Below are 8521 nucleotides of genomic sequence, written 5' to 3'. Positions count from 1 at the left end.
GTGAGTGCAATCGCTCACAGGGTCCTCCAGGGTGGCGTCTAAGGTAGGAGGAAGGTGAGGCCCCTTGAAGAAATGCAGGGAGAGATTTCAGTTTCTCCCTTCCCTTCCCTGCACAGTGTTGGCCCGTGCAGCCAGTACCCTCTCAGCAAGAGGCTTTTCACTTCCACCGAGGACAGTGCCCGGGGTTCTTTCAAGCTTGAAGCTGGATGGGTCAAGTGAACTCACCTTTCCCAGCCTGGCAGCGGTGCGCCTGGAGGACCCAAGAGGGCGGGAGGCGTGCACAGCCATTACCTGTCCCACTTGTCTCAACACCCCTGCCAATGCATCCTCTACCCCACCCTAGCACCCCGCGACACCACCACTAATCATTATAGGGACTGTGTAGGGGCCAGCAACGTCACAGAAGAAATGAACGGAGTAAGCAAGGATCTCAAACTAACACACCCCGAAAGAATGGAGGGGAGCAAAGGAAGGCGCACCTTCGGGCCTTTATATATCAGCCCTGCCACTTGTAGCGGCGCTCCACGGCGTTCCCCAACCATAGCCCCGCCCACAGAGAGGAGCCGGCAGTGGTGATTGGTGGGTTCAAAAGTTCAACACCAGCTCCACTGTCCTGAGGACACCACTGCATCCAGGTGAGCAAAGCCCCAGCAAAGTCAGGTTCCAGGTGAAGTCGGTGAGGACCGTGCCCCGGGGAAAGCACCACCCTCCCCGCGATCCACTCCTTCAAGACGGTCAACTCTCGGGAGGAGGGCCCCGCCCACGGATCTGGTCCTGTTGGGGCTGCAGGTGCTGGTGTGGGTGCAGGTGTGTGCAGCTGAGGCATCCAGAGAAGACTGCTTCCCGTTCTTGGGCTTAATGATCACCCAAGGGCTTTACACCTGCATTCTCACTTTTTGGTTGTCTTTCTTTATGTGTCTTCCTGTCTCCTCTTTCTTACTATTAGGTGCAATGGATTTTTCAGTTTTTTTCATCATAACAGCTGCCATTTTCTTTCTTTTTTATTTTAATGTAATACAAGTAGATATTAATAAAATATTTATTAAAAAGCACTCTACTTAGTTTCTTGAAAAAATAAAATTTCATAGCCAAATAATTAGAAAATAACAATAATTAATATAGTGTGTGCCCTGTTGCAGATAAGAGACCAGTGGAGGACACTTTGCACCCAGGAGTTTGGAAGGCAGACTTTTTACTCGTAACGCCAGCAGGCCCAGGAACACTGAGTTTTCCAGTCATCGGCCCAGAGTCAGGTTTGAGTTCAGTTTAACAATGATTTGCAAGCGAGAAGCACAAAACTGATAGCAGGCTATTACATGACTGGTTACATGGAATACAAGAATTACATCATGCATTGTCAGGCAGGACTGTATCATTTGGGGAAGAAGGGAAGGGTGTGCATGCGGTGCGAGCAGAGTTAAAAGTGTCCTTGATCGGGCCAGTCTTTCCCCCCAACATGACGCAGACTTCATCCGTGCTGGAGTCAATGCATATCTTCTTAATTAAAGGGAACTCAGTCAGTTTGACCTGTCAAATTGATGAATGACTACTGGAACCAAACAGTCAACGATTTTAGCTGAATTTAGTACACTAGCTACAGGCCAGGCTGTAGGTACCTGTGGTCACAGGCCTCTAATTGATTTCTAACTCTCACTATAATGTGCCTACAAGTCTGCTATTCTGTAAGTGCCCTTACACCATAATCTTAAAAGGATGGCCAAAATCTTACTCAGAGTATAAGTCAGACAAAAAACTCTTTACAAAGAAAGAAACATAGGCCCATTGTGGAGGCACACATCTGTAATCGGTGCACTCAGGAAGCTGAGGCAGGAGGATCACTCAGAATTCAAGGCCAGTCTGGGCTACAAAGTGCAGACAAGGCCAGCCTGCACTGCATAGTGAGACCCTGTCTCAAAAACACAAAAAGCAGAAACAAAAACATAATGGCGTAAAACTTTCTTTTCAATGAACTAAGAGAAACTAGTAGCATAAATGAAACAAATTAGTGTGTATGTTAAAATATTTTTGAAAAAATGGACTAGATAATATGAGGTAGATTATTTGACCTTTTCTCTACTTCCCATTTCTCTATTTTCTGTTTTGATTTATATATATATATGTATATATAGTTTCTCATATAAGAAGAACTTTGTGATTGTTTTTCTCTTGAGACATGCTCCCAAGATCTTGTCCAGGCTAATCTCCAACTCCTGGCTCAAGCGATCTTCCAAGTACTGGGTAGTAGGGCTCAAGGCATGTGTCACTGGCCTGGTGGCTCTCATTTTTTGATTACTTACAGAGCAGGAGCTGGCTTTTCACACTGCACTACATTTCTTCCACACCACAAGCTTTATTTGCTATTGTCTCCATTTTACAGATGGAAAAATCAGACCTCAGGGGAATGAAACCAGTTGAAGGTCTGGCAGTGGAAAATGGGGCTGAAGTTACATACCAACGGTGACTGCGCCTCAGCACTACCTTGTTCTGCCTCCTACTAAATATGCGCTGACCAGACCCACACAGGTTCATTTTCAAAACCATTATTTCAAGCAGGATTTTACAGCTCCTTTAGGTCCCTGCAAGTCCTGAGGGCTTTGAGAGCCAGTGTCGGGTTCAGAAACACCAGGGACAGGACCCTAGTAGCTTTTTGTTTCTGTGCACTTTCAGCCTGTCATCTTAGCTCTTAAATTCCTTAAACCATCTCTGAGACAGAGTTTATGGAAATATGAGAGAACAAAAGCTGTTGTTCTACAGGATAGAAGTTACAGGACTTTCCCTGGAAGTGGGAAAGGCAAAGTGAAAGCAGAAATGGGTTTGGATGCAGAACAGGCAGAACTCAGGACACCTGACAGCCCACAAGAACTGGGCTCTGTGGAAGTACGTAGGTGTGGGTTTCCTTTTCCAATCTGATCTGTACTTCATTCATCAAATGCTTATTCAACACATATTATGAGGCGGGATATTTTGAAATTTGGAATAACTAGCATTGTAATCTCTTAATTTTTTGTTCTTGTTTTGTTTGTTTGTGTGAGGCAGGGTCTCACTGATGAGTTTAGGCTCATCTTGAACTCACTATGTAGCTCAGGCTGGCTGTGAACATACAGTGATCCTCCTACCTCAACTTCTGGTGTGCTGAGATTACAGGCAAGCCCCGCCCCACCTGGCAGCAGGGTCTTCAATATTTTAGTCTTAGTAGAATTTTGCACGCTTTTCAATTATTCTACATATATATTTAACACAGTATCTAGGTGCTCGGAAATACATATGTGAACAAAACTGGCAGATCTTCCTCATTCTAGAGGGCCATGAGGTGACACAACAAACAAGTTTTACATACAAATTAGTACAGCCTACTGTTTTGTGCTAAACTCCTGTACTATACCCAACATACCAGCCTAAAAATAAAAATAGAAATAAAAAAATCAAATGGAGTCACTCATACTAAAGTTCTACAACACCAAAACAAAATCAAGGTATTGTTTGACCTTCTGAGATATCAAAACAGATTTTAAAAAAAAGCAAAGTTCCAGAACAGACCACTTACATTGGCAAAATAATGAAGTTCCCTCTGCTTTAGTCCTTAGAGAAAGTAATGATGTTAACTGATCACTTCCTTTTCTAGCGTTCTCTCTTCCTGTCCTTGCCTTCCAAAGAAAGTAATTTGAAATGGCCCACCTGCTTTCTGTTCTTTGTTTCTGCTGTCTTCATCCTCCCTCCCCCCAGCCTATAAAATCAGCCTCCTCTTCTCAAACCATCAGAGCACTTATTCTGCACGTGGTGGTACACGCCTGTATTCCCAGCATTCGGGGAGACTGAGGCAGGAGGATCACAAGTTTGAGCACAGCCTGAATTTAGTGACTTGGTGAAACCCTGTCTCTAAAGAGCATAAAAAGGGTTGGGAATGTAGCTCAATGTGAAGGCCCTGGATTCAACCCCAGTATGGGAGGGGGTGGATCTCTAATTGCAGAATCACAGCCAATTAAAGTTTTTATAAATTTGTTATAATTCCTTCTTTTGAGTCAATGAATTCAACACATAATTACAATAGTTTATTTATTGGAAAGTTAAGAGTGCTACAGAGAGATATAGAGCCAGGCTGGCTGCACACACCTATGATCCCAGCACTCTGAGAGGCTGAGGCAGGAAGATTATCAATAGTTCAAAGTCAGCCTCGGCTATATTGTGAGTTCAAGGCCAGCCTGAACTAAACAGTGAGACCCTGTCTCAAAACAAAACAAAACAGGGCCAAGGGTATAGCTCAGCTGCGCTACACGTGCCTTATAAGCGCAAGGTCCTGAGTTTGATGCCCAGTACCAAAAAACAAGAAAAATATAGAAAAATGTAAAGCTGAATGCATGTTCAGAGAAGGGTTGCAGGCAGGGTTAATGTTAATGTGAGATTCAGACAAAAGCTTGAAAGTCATGAGGGTTAAGGGGGGTCAACCTAGGAGAAGAGAAGAACCAGGACAGCCAGCAAAGAAGGCAAACGCCCACCCCAGTCAACTCCCAGACAAGACTGAGCCTTTGCTGTTCCTGACAGGGAGGAGGAAGAGAAGGCCAGCAGGCTGCCAAACATGAATGAACAGTGGTAGAGACTTAGCTGGCATGACTTGGGTTCAACAGCAGCAACACACACACATTGTATGATGAAGTTGGACAGGAAGCCAGATTGTTTTTCAGTACTGCAGACTGAACTCAGGACCTTTACAGTGACTTAGATCTCCAGCCCCACCCTCTTCTTTTGAGACAGGGTTGTCAATTGCTAATTTGCCCAGGCTGGGCTCAAATTTGCAATCCTTCTGCCTCAGCCTCCTAGAGTTGTGGAATTGCAGGCTTACCCCACCACATCTAGCTGGAAGCCAGATTTTATAACTCCTTTTAAGTCGCTGCAAGTCCTGTGGCTCTTATTCCCATGTCGGAAGTCAGTGTGGGTTCAGACAGAGAAGTGATGTGACCTGATTCACATTTGAAAAAGGTCACTGGTTGGTCTACTGATAATACATTACAGCAAGGCACAGGTGATATTCATTGCAGTAATTCATCTGAGAGACAATGAAGACTCAGGCCAGCCTAGTAGCAGAGGACACAGAAAAAGTGGAATTGGACACATACTGAAGATAAAAACCCAAATTATTTCCTGAAGATGCATCTGTGAATCTAAAGGAAAAGGATCAAGGATCACTCTATGAGGTTTTTACCCTGGGTAAGAGATGGATTTGCCATGATACATGCAAAAGGTCAGAATGGGGTTGGTGTAGAGAGGAGGTGGCATCAAGGCTGTTTCTGGTCCTTTCTTCATGGCCCCTCCTCCCTGAGTAGGTCTTCCTCCCTGTTGGGCATCTGTCTAACAAGTCCCAGGTCTGCTTTTGTTCTTTCCTTAAGCCCAGGGAGCTGCTTCTCAGAATTCTTGCTGCACTTGCCCCTTAACTTCTGGTATTCCCTAGGCTTTAGTCATGAGCTCGCTTTTTATAGTGCAAATACTCTCTGTAGAGTACCTATGTCCTGTATCAGTTAACATTCAGTAGAGCAACAGATTTAATATTATATGTATGATCTGTAAAGGATTTACCAAGCATGCTTACAGTGTCTGCCTGCAGAGTCGGGGGTGGCAGACTGCAAAAGAGCCACCTGTGAGCTGACTGGTGAGCTCTAGGATGAAGTCAAACGTCAAAGACCTGGAGCTCCCTGCAGAGTCTGGTGGGATTCCCTGTAAGGAAAGCCAAAGGGTGTGTGCTGGAAGTCTGGAGTCTGTGCTAGAACCCTGAAAAAACTGGAGACTCTGGGACACTACTTAACTGGATATACATACATCCCCTTATTTAACCGCTAAAGCTAAGCCGGATTTTTTTATTCAAGCTTCTCCTGACCAACTTATAAAGCCCAGAGATAAGGCCCTGACAAGGATAACAGAGCCTGTAAAAAGTAAAGTATTTCAAGTGGCCCATATTTCATTAGCCACTCTAATAAGCCCTTATTCTCAGAATTAGCTCAGTCAATTAACAGACAAGGACTTGCAGGCTGTAAAAAGACTCACACCAGAGATAAGGTTCTGGGGTAAGAGATAAGTGCTAAACTAGTCTTCCCCAATTACTGTCCTGGAAGTAAAAAAAAATAACTACAAAGAGAAATGCAGAGCGAGGAAGGGGCAAAAAGGAGAAGAGAGAAAAGCAAAATAAGAGGTGTGGGCTGAGATAGATTGATCAGGATAGACTGTGAACCACAGATCCCAGGCCATAAGAGATGGGGAGAAGGACTCCAGCAAGTTAGCAATAAAAGCTTCTCAAATGGAGTGTGCCTGTCTGTGTGTACAGGCAGTATTCATGCAAACGTATAGAGTAAATCCCCGCTGTTACTGCCTCTGGAGTCAAATTTTCTTTTTGGTACGAACAAGTAAAGTCATTGAACGAAACAAAAAACAATGGCAAAGTTTCACATTTATTAGAGGCAGGAAAAATAAAAAGAAGGGTAGGGGTACAAACAGGCACTGCAGACCAAGTTTGGACCCACTGAACAGGGAACAAAAATAAAAATACAGCTTAGTAGCCTAGGTGTGGCAGTGCACACCTGTAACCTCAGCACTTAGAAGTCTGAGGCAGGTGGATTACCCTGAGCTTGAGTCAGCCTGGACTAGAAAGTGGGTTCAAGGCCAGCCTGAACTGCATAGTGAAACACTATCTCAAAAAGACAAAAAGAACTATATAATGAAAATGCTGGCTTGTATTACAAGTAAATAATTTTCTGGTATATTGATAGGATTTATTAGCTTATTAGATTTTGATTATCATCTGATTTCAAGACATTTTCTTCTTTCCACAGGTCCCATAGGTGGGGCTTAACTTTTCATCCCACTCATCAATTACAAATAAAAATAATTTTCACATTGTCTATCTTTTAAGCGTTCTTTGGTTCTTCTGGATTTTAGGTAATTCCCCAACAAGACATAATTAACAATTCCCCACCCAAGCGCACTATGCTACAAACAATAGAGTTTTCACTAAAAAATTTTCAAGACTCTTGGAACAATTTGTATTAGCATTTAGCAATGTAATACTCTAAGTGTGTGCTCATAGTTCCTGTGGGATAACAGGCTGTGCAGAATAGGCACAATAAATTTTCCAAAGAATTCACCCAAAACATCACCATATGTACTGTAACAATTTTAAATAAACAGTTGAAATAAGTCTGGCATGGTGGTCCATGCCTGTGGTCCCGGCACTCGGGAGACTGAGGCAGGAGGATCAACATCAGTTGGAGGCCAGCCTGGGATACACAGTGAGTTCAAGGTCCCTTGGAACTACATAGTGACACACTGTTTTGAAAAACAAAAAAATTGAAATAGCAGAATGTGACTGAGCCTCCAGAAGATTAAAAGTTCCATGGGTTCCCATTAAAATGGTCAGGGTTAGAGAGAGAAATAATTGAATTTATCTATTGTACTGTGTGAGAATAAAGAGGTTATTCTTAAAGGTCAATAGAGTATGTAAATCCCTAGGCACAGAGCATCTAATGACAGTGTTCAACTGAAATGCCAAAAGGAACTATCAATACACAGAAAAGAGTAGAAAACTTACATTTGATTAGATTTTTTCCATATCTTCTGTCATATGGAAATAAGTTTCAAGGCATTTTGGCTTTTCAATAAAGAGCACTTCTTACAAGTTTTAAATCTAGATCCAGTCTCTTAGAACTAGCTTTATCTAATTGTTAATAATCACAGAGGGAAAGCAAGGGACTCTCCTGGCTTAAATTAAGACTTGAATTGAGTATATTTGTGTCACATGATCCATCACTGCTGGTATAAAGCATGTAAACAAACTGTAGTGGGGAGCAGAGTCATAAATCCAATGACTTGAAGCTGAAATGTACCTTGAGCCTAAGAGGAAAGGCATGAGCATCCCCTCAGGGCATCCTGGCCTGCAGACACCTTTGGTGTGTTGCTTCCCTCAGCTCAGAACAGCTCTAGAAGTGGTGTTGACAACCACAGGTGCGGAGCAGTGGAAAGCAGGTGACACATGTGAAAATGGTGTTGAGGGATTTGTCCTTTCACAGGTTCTCACTGGCTACCATGTGGCTTTCCCTAGAAAGTGATTTTGTACGCAAAGTGTTGCTGGAGTCACACTAAAATACGTTCATATGCACAAAATTATCGAAGAGGAGTCACAGAGAAAATTCACTTGTACAGTCTTCCAAAGAAAGGTTTGATACAGTTGGCAACTTATTTTCCTCACACATCTATTAATTTTGTTAGTTTCTTAGTTTAGGTACAAAATACCTGACATTCAGAACTTAACAATAAAAGACATGTTGTAAGGGGCTGGGGATTTAGCTCAGTGGCACAGCCCCTGCCTGGCAAGCGCAAGGTCGTTAGTCGATTCCTGGTACCAGAAAAAAAACCGAAACCAAAAAAAAAAAAAAAAGACATGTTTTAGCTCAGGGATTCAGAGGTTGAGGTCAGTTATGATTTGACTCAGAAGGGAAATATCAGAGTGGAAGGAAATGAATAAAGAAAGGTAACTAGAATA

General features: G+C 43.1%; 1 protein-coding gene across 2 annotated transcripts in view; it reads left to right on the top strand.

Moving 5' to 3' along the window:
• The window catches only part of LOC102013416 (butyrophilin subfamily 2 member A2), an 84565-nt gene that overhangs the window by 45136 nt on the left and 30908 nt on the right, over nucleotides 1–8521 (top strand). The gene's annotated exons all lie outside the window — the stretch shown is intronic.

This window comes from Chinchilla lanigera, unplaced genomic scaffold (genome assembly GCF_000276665.1).
Source record: "Chinchilla lanigera isolate Chin_1 unplaced genomic scaffold, ChiLan1.0 scaffold00082, whole genome shotgun sequence".
NCBI classification, from domain to species: Eukaryota; Metazoa; Chordata; class Mammalia; order Rodentia; family Chinchillidae; genus Chinchilla; species Chinchilla lanigera.
Note: the sequence above shows the minus strand (reverse complement) of the source record. Positions and strands in the feature narration are given on the sequence as shown.